At 43.3% G+C, this 10845-nt stretch overlaps 3 non-coding genes across 3 annotated transcripts; all 3 read right to left on the bottom strand.

The window, feature by feature from the left end:
• Window positions 1-850: 850 nt before the first annotated feature.
• LOC130307136 (U2 spliceosomal RNA) lies at window positions 851-1041 on the bottom strand. The gene has a single exon (XR_008856348.1). It is a non-coding gene; the product is annotated as a U2 spliceosomal RNA (small nuclear RNA).
• A 2087-nt stretch (window positions 1042-3128) lies between these two features.
• On the bottom strand, window positions 3129-3316 carry LOC130307238 (U2 spliceosomal RNA). The gene has a single exon (XR_008856448.1). It is a non-coding gene; the product is annotated as a U2 spliceosomal RNA (small nuclear RNA).
• Window positions 3317-8885: 5569 nt separating this feature from the next.
• LOC130307219 (U2 spliceosomal RNA) lies at window positions 8886-9076 on the bottom strand. The gene has a single exon (XR_008856429.1). It is a non-coding gene; the product is annotated as a U2 spliceosomal RNA (small nuclear RNA).
• Between the last annotated feature and the right edge of the window lie 1769 nt (window positions 9077-10845).

The raw sequence follows: 10845 nt of genomic DNA, 5'->3' as shown, positions 1-10845 counted from the left end.
TACAACATTATACATAGGTGCTGAATACATAAAAAGCGACTGTTCAGCGACAGACAAGTCGCATCGGCTGAAAGTAGGCCAGAATGTCAGTCCATGTTGGAGCAGGTTTAGATACAGTCTAAAGCATAGATCTCAAAGTCTGTGCACAGAATTTAGCAAGGGCCTCGCACCTTCTGATGCATCAGGTAGGTGCACAATAGCATAGCCTAACCCTCTGTACTTTGGTCTATATTGATGCGGGACATAGACAGCCAGCTGATGACCAATCCATTAGTGCAATGGATGGCTGGAAGCATTTGTCTTTGCCTTTGCAATACCACAGAAGCAATGCATGGTCAATGTACAGCAATGACACACCTGTGTGAACAGCCAGGAGACCCCCCCCCCATGTTATGTTACATAGTTACATAGTTAGTACGGTCGAAAAAAGACATATGTCCATCAAGTTCAACCAGGGAATTAAGGGGTAGGGGTGTGGCGCGATATTGGGGAAGGGATGAGATTTTATATTTCTTCATAAGCATTAATCTTATTTTGTCAATTAGGAACATTCAGCACCCACCCGCTATCAAGGCAGCTGCCTATCATGTCATGCCCTACCTGCACAGGTGTGCTGGCTACTCAAATGATCCAATTAAGGAGGCCATTTAGTCAGCAGCAGCAGAAGTCCTGTGCCTGGACGCTCCAACAGGGGCCAGACACAAGCAGAAGCAGAAGCAGCAGAAGCAGCAGCAGCACCACCTTTTGTTTTTTGGCTGCAGCAGCAGCAAGGCCCACAGGGCTGGCTAGCTGGCTAGCCAGCAAGCAGGTAGCAATGAAAGTAGGAATCTTTCTTTTTAACCCTGTAAGGGGGTGGTGCACTGTACCCGAAGATACTGCCATATCGGGTCAATGCATAGGGCGACGGAAGCAAGCTTCGAAATCGGCCCCCGTTCTCAAAAATCCATTTAATATATGGTCCCCAGATAGGGGACGTATCAGATATTAAACTGATAAGAACAGATACTACACTTGATCTTAGCCAAAAGGCCGAGAAGCGATAACCGTGAAAGGGGCGGGCCCAACAAGGTCCCCTTCATGGGCACTATCACTGCTTGCTGTCAGGGAGGCTGCCAGACAATTTTCCATGCACACTCTGGGCTGGGGGGCAGTCAACCACCAGTACACACAGCAGAACCTAAACCCATACCATTATTGCTAAGCAGCAAGACAGGGGCCCATTGCACTCCCACGGGGCCTTTTTAAATGCAATCCATAACCCGGATTTGCCAGGAACCCTTCTTACTCCTCCTACTTGCATGTGACACTGGGCTTAGGATCTGCATAGGAAACACACACACAAGCACACACCTACCTTTGTTGCCTGCAGATGCCTCCTTGGCTGTCCCCAAACGGTATCAAACCAACACCCACGGGAAGCTGTAAGCATAGAGGACATGCCTGCACCCCATTGGACTTACCTGTGTGGGTTAAATCCGGGTTATTTGACAACCTATGGCGGTGATGGTTCTGCTCAGGCAGAGCAGTGCTGATGCTCCTCATAAAGCTGTCGCTGCTGTGAAGGTTCTAGGTGACATCACAAATCCCTATGGTTACATACACAACAAAGCTGGGTTGTTGTTGTTTACACTCTGCAAGGCCTGTGGAAGTGAGTGACATCATAGCACTGTAGTTCTGAGGGTTCAAGATGGATGCAACAATCTCCTGTTGCTTCTATGAAGGCCGTAATAGACGACATCACCAAACAGCTCCATAGTCACATACACAGCAAAGGAGAGATGTTGTTTACACCTAGTGATGTCAGTGGTATTGAGTGACATCACAGCACAGTGCTAAGGCTCCTGGGCCTGGACACAGCAGCGGCTGCAATATCTCAACGGAGAATACGTTTATATCTATGTGTGTGTGTGTGCATATATATATATATATATATATATATATATATATATATATATATTTCTCCGCCGAAATCACTTTTAAACCCATTTCCACCTTTTTTTCCCTTCTCTTCCTCTTACTTTTTTTTCACGTTTTTTTACGTTTTTCTCCTTTTCGCCTCTTTTCTGGGCGTATTATTCTTCTTTTTCTTCTTTTTTTTCGTCTAATGCATACCCCATCAGTGCAGCAATGCTTATTCAATACCGCCAGCAGATGGAGACACTGGGGGATAATTTTCTAAGGATTTATACTGATTTTTCCTGTCTGAATTTGTCGCACAGAAAGTTGCAGGCCAAATATGTGTGACATTTCTGCGACTTTAGCTTCTAGAGCATTTGTACAACATTATACATAGGTGCTGAATACATAAAAAGCGACTGTTCAGCGACAGACAAGTCGCATCGGCTGAAAGTAGGCCAGAATGTCAGTCCATGTTGGAGCAGGTTTAGATACAGTCTAAAGCATAGATCTCAAAGTCTGTGCACAGAATTTAGCAAGGGCCTCGCACCTTCTGATGCATCAGGTAGGTGCACAATAGCATAGCCTAACCCTCTGTACTTTGGTCTATATTGATGCGGGACATAGACAGCCAGCTGATGACCAATCCATTAGTGCAATGGATGGCTGGAAGCATTTGTCTTTGCCTTTGCAATACCACAGAAGCAATGCATGGTCAATGTACAGCAATGACACACCTGTGTGAACAGCCAGGAGACCCCCCCCCCCCATGTTATGTTACATAGTTACATAGTTAGTACGGTCGAAAAAAGACATATGTCCATCAAGTTCAACCAGGGAATTAAGGGGTAGGGGTGTGGCGCGATATTGGGGAAGGGATGAGATTTTATATTTCTTCATAAGCATTAATCTTATTTTGTCAATTAGGAACATTCAGCACCCACCCGCTATCAAGGCAGCTGCCTATCATGTCATGCCCTACCTGCACAGGTGTGCTGGCTACTCAAATGATCCAATTAAGGAGGCCATTTAGTCAGCAGCAGCAGAAGTCCTGTGCCTGGACGCTCCAACAGGGGCCAGACACAAGCAGAAGCAGAAGCAGCAGAAGCAGCAGCAGCACCACCTTTTGTTTTTTGGCTGCAGCAGCAGCAAGGCCCACAGGGCTGGCTAGCTGGCTAGCCAGCAAGCAGGTAGCAATGAAAGTAGGAATCTTTCTTTTTAACCCTGTAAGGGGGTGGTGCACTGTACCCGAAGATACTGCCATATCGGGTCAATGCATAGGGCGACGGAAGCAAGCTTCGAAATCGGCCCCCGTTCTCAAAAATCCATTTAATATATGGTCCCCAGATAGGGGACGTATCAGATATTAAACTGATAAGAACAGATACAGTTAAATATAAATAACATATTTACAACATATTAAAACATAAAATGGGCACTTGGTGGCTTTACAAGATAGAATTCCATTCTTTTAAAAACCATTTTCTAGATAAAAGCGGAAATCTCTTCTTGTCTAAAAGATAGTACTGGTACATTTCATAAAAACAGATAGATAAAATGTCCTTCACAGATAAAACCTCATGCTTGAACAATAAAATATTCCTGGCCTTCCACAGAGCTGCCTTCACACAGTTTATGATCTTCCATGCAATAGTCTCTTGAGTCCGTGTTGGGCATTCCAGGCAACCATAAAAAACCACTGCAATATTTAAGTCTTTTAGTCCAGTTATCCTTTTTACCAGAGGGAGTATCTTTGTCCATATTTTCTGCGAGTAAAAACAAGTCCATATTAGATGGTGCACGGTCTCCTCTTGTCGGCATCCCTCCCTCGGGCAGGTTGCAGAGTTGGATAATCCTCTTCGGTGCTGGAATGCCCGGCATGGAAGACACTCGTGTGCGCAGCTCCAGGCCAGGTCCTTCTGTGAATTAAAAAGATAATTAATACTCAACATCTTCCAAATCTGTATACACTTCTGTTCGTTAAAATTTTTGATGGGAGTCACGGTACTGGTTTCTTTTATTTCCTTTAGTAGTTTTTTGCTATTGCACAGATCCTGAACACTTTTACCTTTAAAATTATATAAGTTTAAAATTTTTCCTAAAATCATGTATTGAGGGGGTAAATTCAAAGAATAAGGGCAACTTAAAACTGTAGAAAACCAGCCGTTCCTCCGCATAAAATAACCAGTATTAAAACGAACAAAATAAGACCAGTAGCTATCTTTAAAAACAGTAGTAAAACACATGCTAAAAAACTTTATTAAAAGGAAAGCTTTAAAATCTGGAAAATCCTTACCGCCCCTGGAGTTCGGTTTTATCACAATTTGTCTCTTTAATTTTTCGCTCTTAGAACTCCAAAAGAAAGTAAAACAAGCTTTTGTTATTTTCTTTAGAACCATTTCGGGGGGTGGGAAAACCAGACTTAAATACAATAAAATAGGTAAAAGCACCATTTTTGTAATTAAAACCTTCCCTTCCATTGTAAGTTCTCGCATGTTCCACATACATATTTTCTTATTTATTTTTTGAGCCACCAAGTCCCAGCTATTAAAACCATTATTAGACTCGTCAAAGGAGACACCTAAAATCTGCACCGACTCAGACACAGGGACGGGCACATCATACAAAGGCATTCCGCCTATGTTTAAAATGTTACTTTTGTTAAAATTGACTTTAAAACCGGAGGCACAATTAAAATATTGAATCTGTTTTAGCGTCTTCTGAAGCGATGGGGTGTCCCTGCAAAACACCGCAACATCGTCCATGTACCCCACTACCTTCGCCTCTAGTCCCCCTCCTCCTGGCAGGGGGACTCCATGGATCTGCTTATCCTTTCGTATTGTACATAAAAGAGGCTCTATTGCGCAAATGAAGAGTAGTGGGGACAAGGGACACCCCTGCTTCACTCCGGAATTTAAAATCACGCCCTGTGTCTTAAAACCATTTACTAAAATTTTACTAGTACAGTTATCATAAAAAGCTCTAAGAGACAATAAAAAGCCATCAGGTATACCCATTTTCTCTAAAACCTTAAAAAGATAAAAATGTGACACCCTGTCGAAAGCTTTTTCAAAATCTATGGATAAAACCGCCAGCTTTCCTTTTCTTAATTTGGTGTCGCTAATTACATCCTTTAAAAGGTTTAGGTTCTCCCATAAACTCCTCCCAGGCACCCCACAGACTTGGTTTGTATGAATTATTTTATGGATTACGTTCTTTAAGCGGTTAGCACACAGTTTCGCCATTATTTTATAGTCGCAGTTCAGAAGGGTGATTGGTCTCCAGTTTTTGAGTTCCGACCGGTCTCCCTTTTTGAATAGCAGGGAGACATCACCCTTCTTCCATGAGCCTGGGAGGATTTTAGACTTAAAGACTTCCGTAAAAAGGGAGAACAAATCTTCTTTTAAAATACCATAAAAAGTAACATAAAATTCAATGGGTATACCATCCGGCCCAGGCACTTTACCTGTTTTAAAACTCTTGACGGTCTCTAAAATCTCCTGCTCTGAAATATTCTGCAATAAAAAAGACTGTGAGACAGGATCTAAAAAATTGGTGATCTCCTTTAACGAGTCATTCATAAAACATTCATCAATGTGTTTTACATTAAAAAGATCCGCATAAAACTCTTGCACCTTTTTTAAAATACCCTGTACATCATTCACTCCTTCAATGTTTTCTATTAACCTTCTATTTTCATGTATTTTCTTAAAAAAATACCTGGAGCAGGTCTCGTTTTCCTCAAGATGCTGTATTCGAGACCTAAAGATAATTTCTTTTCCTTTCTGCTCCAGGCACTTAGTTATTTCTTTTTTAAGATCATGTACCTCCTTCTCCACCTCCATCCCATGTGCTCTGAATTTGTACAGGGTTTGCAGACGAGTATTTAGGATATTATAAAATTCACGTTTTTCTTTAGCTTTCCTAACCCCAACACGGATAAAAAATTCTTTTATTTTTAGTTTCATTTTTTCCCACCAGATACTGGTGGGAGTGTTGGGGTCTTTTACTCGTCTGCATTCCTTGTAAAAGGTGATAAAATCTGATAAAACCTGCGGATCTTCTAAAAGGGACACGTTTAACTTCCAGGCATTCCTACCAGTTCTCCTTTTAAAATCACTTTTAACTTTAAAATACAATAATTTATGGTCAGAAAAAACATTGGTAAAAAGATCACAGTTAAAAGGCAGTACTTGATAAGAACAAAAAATAAAATCTATCCTGGAGCTACAGCTTGCATTGCTCCAGGTAACACCGTCTTCCTCTGGTACGTTAAAATTACATTTTTTAAAAACATCAGTGAGATTAAAATCTAAAATCAAGTTTTTTAACATAAAAGACGTCTTATCATAGTTCCTACTCACTGCGTTCGAAAAACGGCGTTCTCCCCTTAAAATACAATTAAAATCACCTGATAAAACAAGAGGACTAGAATTGTTAATAAAAAGGGGTAAAATCTCCAACATTTTTATTCTTTCATTCTTATCAGGAGAACCATAAAAATTTAAAAACTGCCATTTAATACCATGAATAAAAGCGCTGACCAATAAAATTCTGCCTGGTAAAATTTCGTTAAAACTCTCAATTAAAACGTTCCCTTTAAAAAGTATGGCGACCCCTGCTGATCTGGACTCATTTGATCCAGACCAGACAGATGGACCGTGCACCCAATCATCTTCATATTCTTTATAATTTAATCTGTGCGGGATGCCACATTCCTGCAGGAAAAGGACGGAAGCAGCAAAAACCGACAAGTAATTAAATAGGGCAACCCTTCTTACTCTGGCGCTCACACTTCTCACATTCAAGGACAGACCGGACAACTCAGCCATGGGAATGTACAAGAAAACGTCTTACACCTCTGATTCCCCCTCCGAAGCCTCATACCCCCCAAAATCTGACTCAACTGTACGCATAGAGGAAGCAGGAGAGGAGGCACCATCACTCAGCCGACCCCCCTCCTCCATCATGATTGAGGCATAGTTGTTCTCGGGCATCCTGGCAATCAGGGCTCCAGACTCATTGGGTTCTTCCACCTCTTGCCCCTCCATAGGGGTCGGGTGTTCACTTAGTTCCGTCTCTGGTACCTCAGAGACGGTCACCCCTGAAACCTCCTCCTGGCAGGGAGGAGGGGGGGTATCCCCTATGGGGACCTGTGGAGGAACGTCACTTGGGTTCCCTGCATCCGCAGGTACTTCCATCGGCTCCCCCTGGACCGCCTCCGAATAGAGTCTTCTGGAGCCCCTCCGCCTTTTAACCTTCACCTCTCCACCTTCAACACCCACGGGAAGCTGTAAGCATAGAGGACATGCCTGCACCCCATTGGACTTACCTGTGTGGGTTAAATCCGGGTTATTTGACAACCTATGGCGGTGATGGTTCTGCTCAGGCAGAGCAGTGCTGATGCTCCTCATAAAGCTGTCGCTGCTGTGAAGGTTCTAGGTGACATCACAAATCCCTATGGTTACATACACAACAAAGCTGGGTTGTTGTTGTTTACACTCTGCAAGGCCTGTGGAAGTGAGTGACATCATAGCACTGTAGTTCTGAGGGTTCAAGATGGATGCAACAATCTCCTGTTGCTTCTATGAAGGCCGTAATAGACGACATCACCAAACAGCTCCATAGTCACATACACAGCAAAGGAGAGATGTTGTTTACACCTAGTGATGTCAGTGGTATTGAGTGACATCACAGCACAGTGCTAAGGCTCCTGGGCCTGGACACAGCAGCGGCTGCAATATCTCAACGGAGAATACGTTTATATCTATGTGTGTGTGTGCGCATATATATATATATATATATATATATATATATATATATATTTCTCCGCCGAAATCACTTTTAAACCCATTTCCACCTTTTTTTCCCTTCTCTTCCTCTTACTTTTTTTTCACGTTTTTTTACGTTTTTCTCCTTTTCGCCTCTTTTCTGGGCATATTATTCTTCTTTTTCTTCTTTTTTTTCGTCTAATGCATACCCCATCAGTGCAGCAATGCTTATTCAATACCGCCAGCAGATGGAGACACTGGGGGATAATTTTCTAAGGATTTATACTGATTTTTCCTGTCTGAATTTGTCGCACAGAAAGTTGCAGGCCAAATATGTGTGACATTTCTGCGACTTTAGCTTCTAGAGCATTTTTACAACATTATACATAGGTGCTGAATACATAAAAAGCGACTGTTCAGCGACAGACAAGTCGCATCGGCTGAAAGTAGGCCAGAATGTCAGTCCATGTTGGAGCAGGTTTAGATACAGTCTAAAGCATAGATCTCAAAGTCTGTGCACAGAATTTAGCAAGGGCCTCGCACCTTCTGATGCATCAGGTAGGTGCACAATAGCATAGCCTAACCCTCTGTACTTTGGTCTATATTGATGCGGGACATAGACAGCCAGCTGATGACCAATCCATTAGTGCAATGGATGGCTGGAAGCATTTGTCTTTGCCTTTGCAATACCACAGAAGCAATGCATGGTCAATGTACAGCAATGACACACCTGTGTGAACAGCCAGGAGACCCCCCCCCCCATGTTATGTTACATAGTTACATAGTTAGTACGGTCGAAAAAAGACATATGTCCATCAAGTTCAACCAGGGAATTAAGGGGTAGGGGTGTGGCGCGATATTGGGGAAGGGATGAGATTTTATATTTCTTCATAAGCATTAATCTTATTTTGTCAATTAGGAACATTCAGCACCCACCCGCTATCAAGGCAGCTGCCTATCATGTCATGCCCTACCTGCACAGGTGTGCTGGCTACTCAAATGATCCAATTAAGGAGGCCATTTAGTCAGCAGCAGCAGAAGTCCTGTGCCTGGACGCTCCAACAGGGGCCAGACACAAGCAGAAGCAGCAGAAGCAGCAGCAGCACCACCTTTTGTTTTTTGGCTGCAGCAGCAGCAAGGCCCACAGGGCTGGCTAGCTGGCTAGCCAGCAAGCAGGTAGCAATGAAAGTAGGAATCTTTCTTTTTAACCCTGTAAGGGGGTGGTGCACTGTACCCGAAGATACTGCCATATCGGGGCAATGCATAGGGCGACGGAAGCAAGCTTCGAAATCGGCCCCCGTTCTCAAAAATCCATTTAATATATGGTCCCCAGATAGGGGACGTATCAGATATTAAACTGATAAGAACAGATACTACACTTGATCTTAGCCAAAAGGCCGAGAAGCGATAACCGTGAAAGGGGCGGGCCCAACAAGGTCCCCTTCATGGGCACTATCACTGCTTGCTGTCAGGGAGGCTGCCAGACAATTTTCCATGCACACTCTGGGCTGGGGGGCAGTCAACCACCAGTACACACAGCAGAACCTAAACCCATACCATTATTGCTAAGCAGCAAGACAGGGGCCCATTGCACTCCCACGGGGCCTTTTTAAATGCAATCCATAACCCGGATTTGCCAGGAACCCTTCTTACTCCTCCTACTTGCATGTGACACTGGGCTTAGGATCTGCATAGGAAACACACACACAAGCACACACCTACCTTTGTTGCCTGCAGATGCCTCCTTGGCTGTCCCCAAACGGTATCAAACCAACACCCACGGGAAGCTGTAAGCATAGAGGACATGCCTGCACCCCATTGGACTTACCTGTGTGGGTTAAATCCGGGTTATTTGACAACCTATGGCGGTGATGGTTCTGCTCAGGCAGAGCAGTGCTGATGCTCCTCATAAAGCTGTCGCTGCTGTGAAGGTTCTAGGTGACATCACAAATCCCTATGGTTACATACACAACAAAGCTGGGTTGTTGTTGTTTACACTCTGCAAGGCCTGTGGAAGTGAGTGACATCATAGCACTGTAGTTCTGAGGGTTCAAGATGGATGCAACAATCTCCTGTTGCTTCTATGAAGGCCGTAATAGACGACATCACCAAACAGCTCCATAGTCACATACACAGCAAAGGAGAGATGTTGTTTACACCTAGTGATGTCAGTGGTATTGAGTGACATCACAGCACAGTGCTAAGGCTCCTGGGCCTGGACACAGCAGCGGCTGCAATATCTCAACGGAGAATACGTTTATATCTATGTGTGTGTGTGCGCATATATATATATATATATATATATATATATATATATATATATATATATATTTCTCCGCCGAAATCACTTTTAAACCCATTTCCACCTTTTTTTCCCTCCTCTTACTTTTTTTTCACGTTTTTTTACGTTTTTCTCCTTTTCGCCTCTTTTCTGGGCATATTATTCTTCTTTTTCTTCTTTTTTTTCGTCTAATGCATACCCCATCAGTGCAGCAATGCTTATTCAATACCGCCAGCAGATGGAGACACTGGGGGATAATTTTCTAAGGATTTATACTGATTTTTCCTGTCTGAATTTGTCGCACAGAAAGTTGCAGGCCAAATATGTGTGACATTTCTGCGACTTTAGCTTCTAGAGCATTTTTACAACATTATACATAGGTGCTGAATACATAAAAAGCGACTGTTCAGCGACAGACAAGTCGCATCGGCTGAAAGTAGGCCAGAATGTCAGTCCATGTTGGAGCAGGTTTAGATACAGTCTAAAGCATAGATCTCAAAGTCTGTGCACAGAATTTAGCAAGGGCCTCGCACCTTCTGATGCATCAGGTAGGTGCACAATAGCATAGCCTAACCCTCTGTACTTTGGTCTATATTGATGCGGGACATAGACAGCCAGCTGATGACCAATCCATTAGTGCAATGGATGGCTGGAAGCATTTGTCTTTGCCTTTGCAATACCACAGAAGCAATGCATGGTCAATGTACAGCAATGACACACCTGTGTGAACAGCCAGGAGACCCCCCCCCCATGTTATGTTACATAGTTACATAGTTAGTACGGTCGAAAAAAGACATATGTCCATCAAGTTCAACCAGGGAATTAAGGGGTAGGGGTGTGGCGCGATATTGGGGAAGGGATGAGATTTTATATTTCTTCATAAGCATTAATCTTATT

Source organism: Hyla sarda, unplaced genomic scaffold (assembly GCF_029499605.1).
Source record: "Hyla sarda isolate aHylSar1 unplaced genomic scaffold, aHylSar1.hap1 scaffold_142, whole genome shotgun sequence".
NCBI classification, from domain to species: Eukaryota; Metazoa; Chordata; class Amphibia; order Anura; family Hylidae; genus Hyla; species Hyla sarda.
This window is presented reverse-complemented; position numbering and strand designations above follow the sequence as displayed.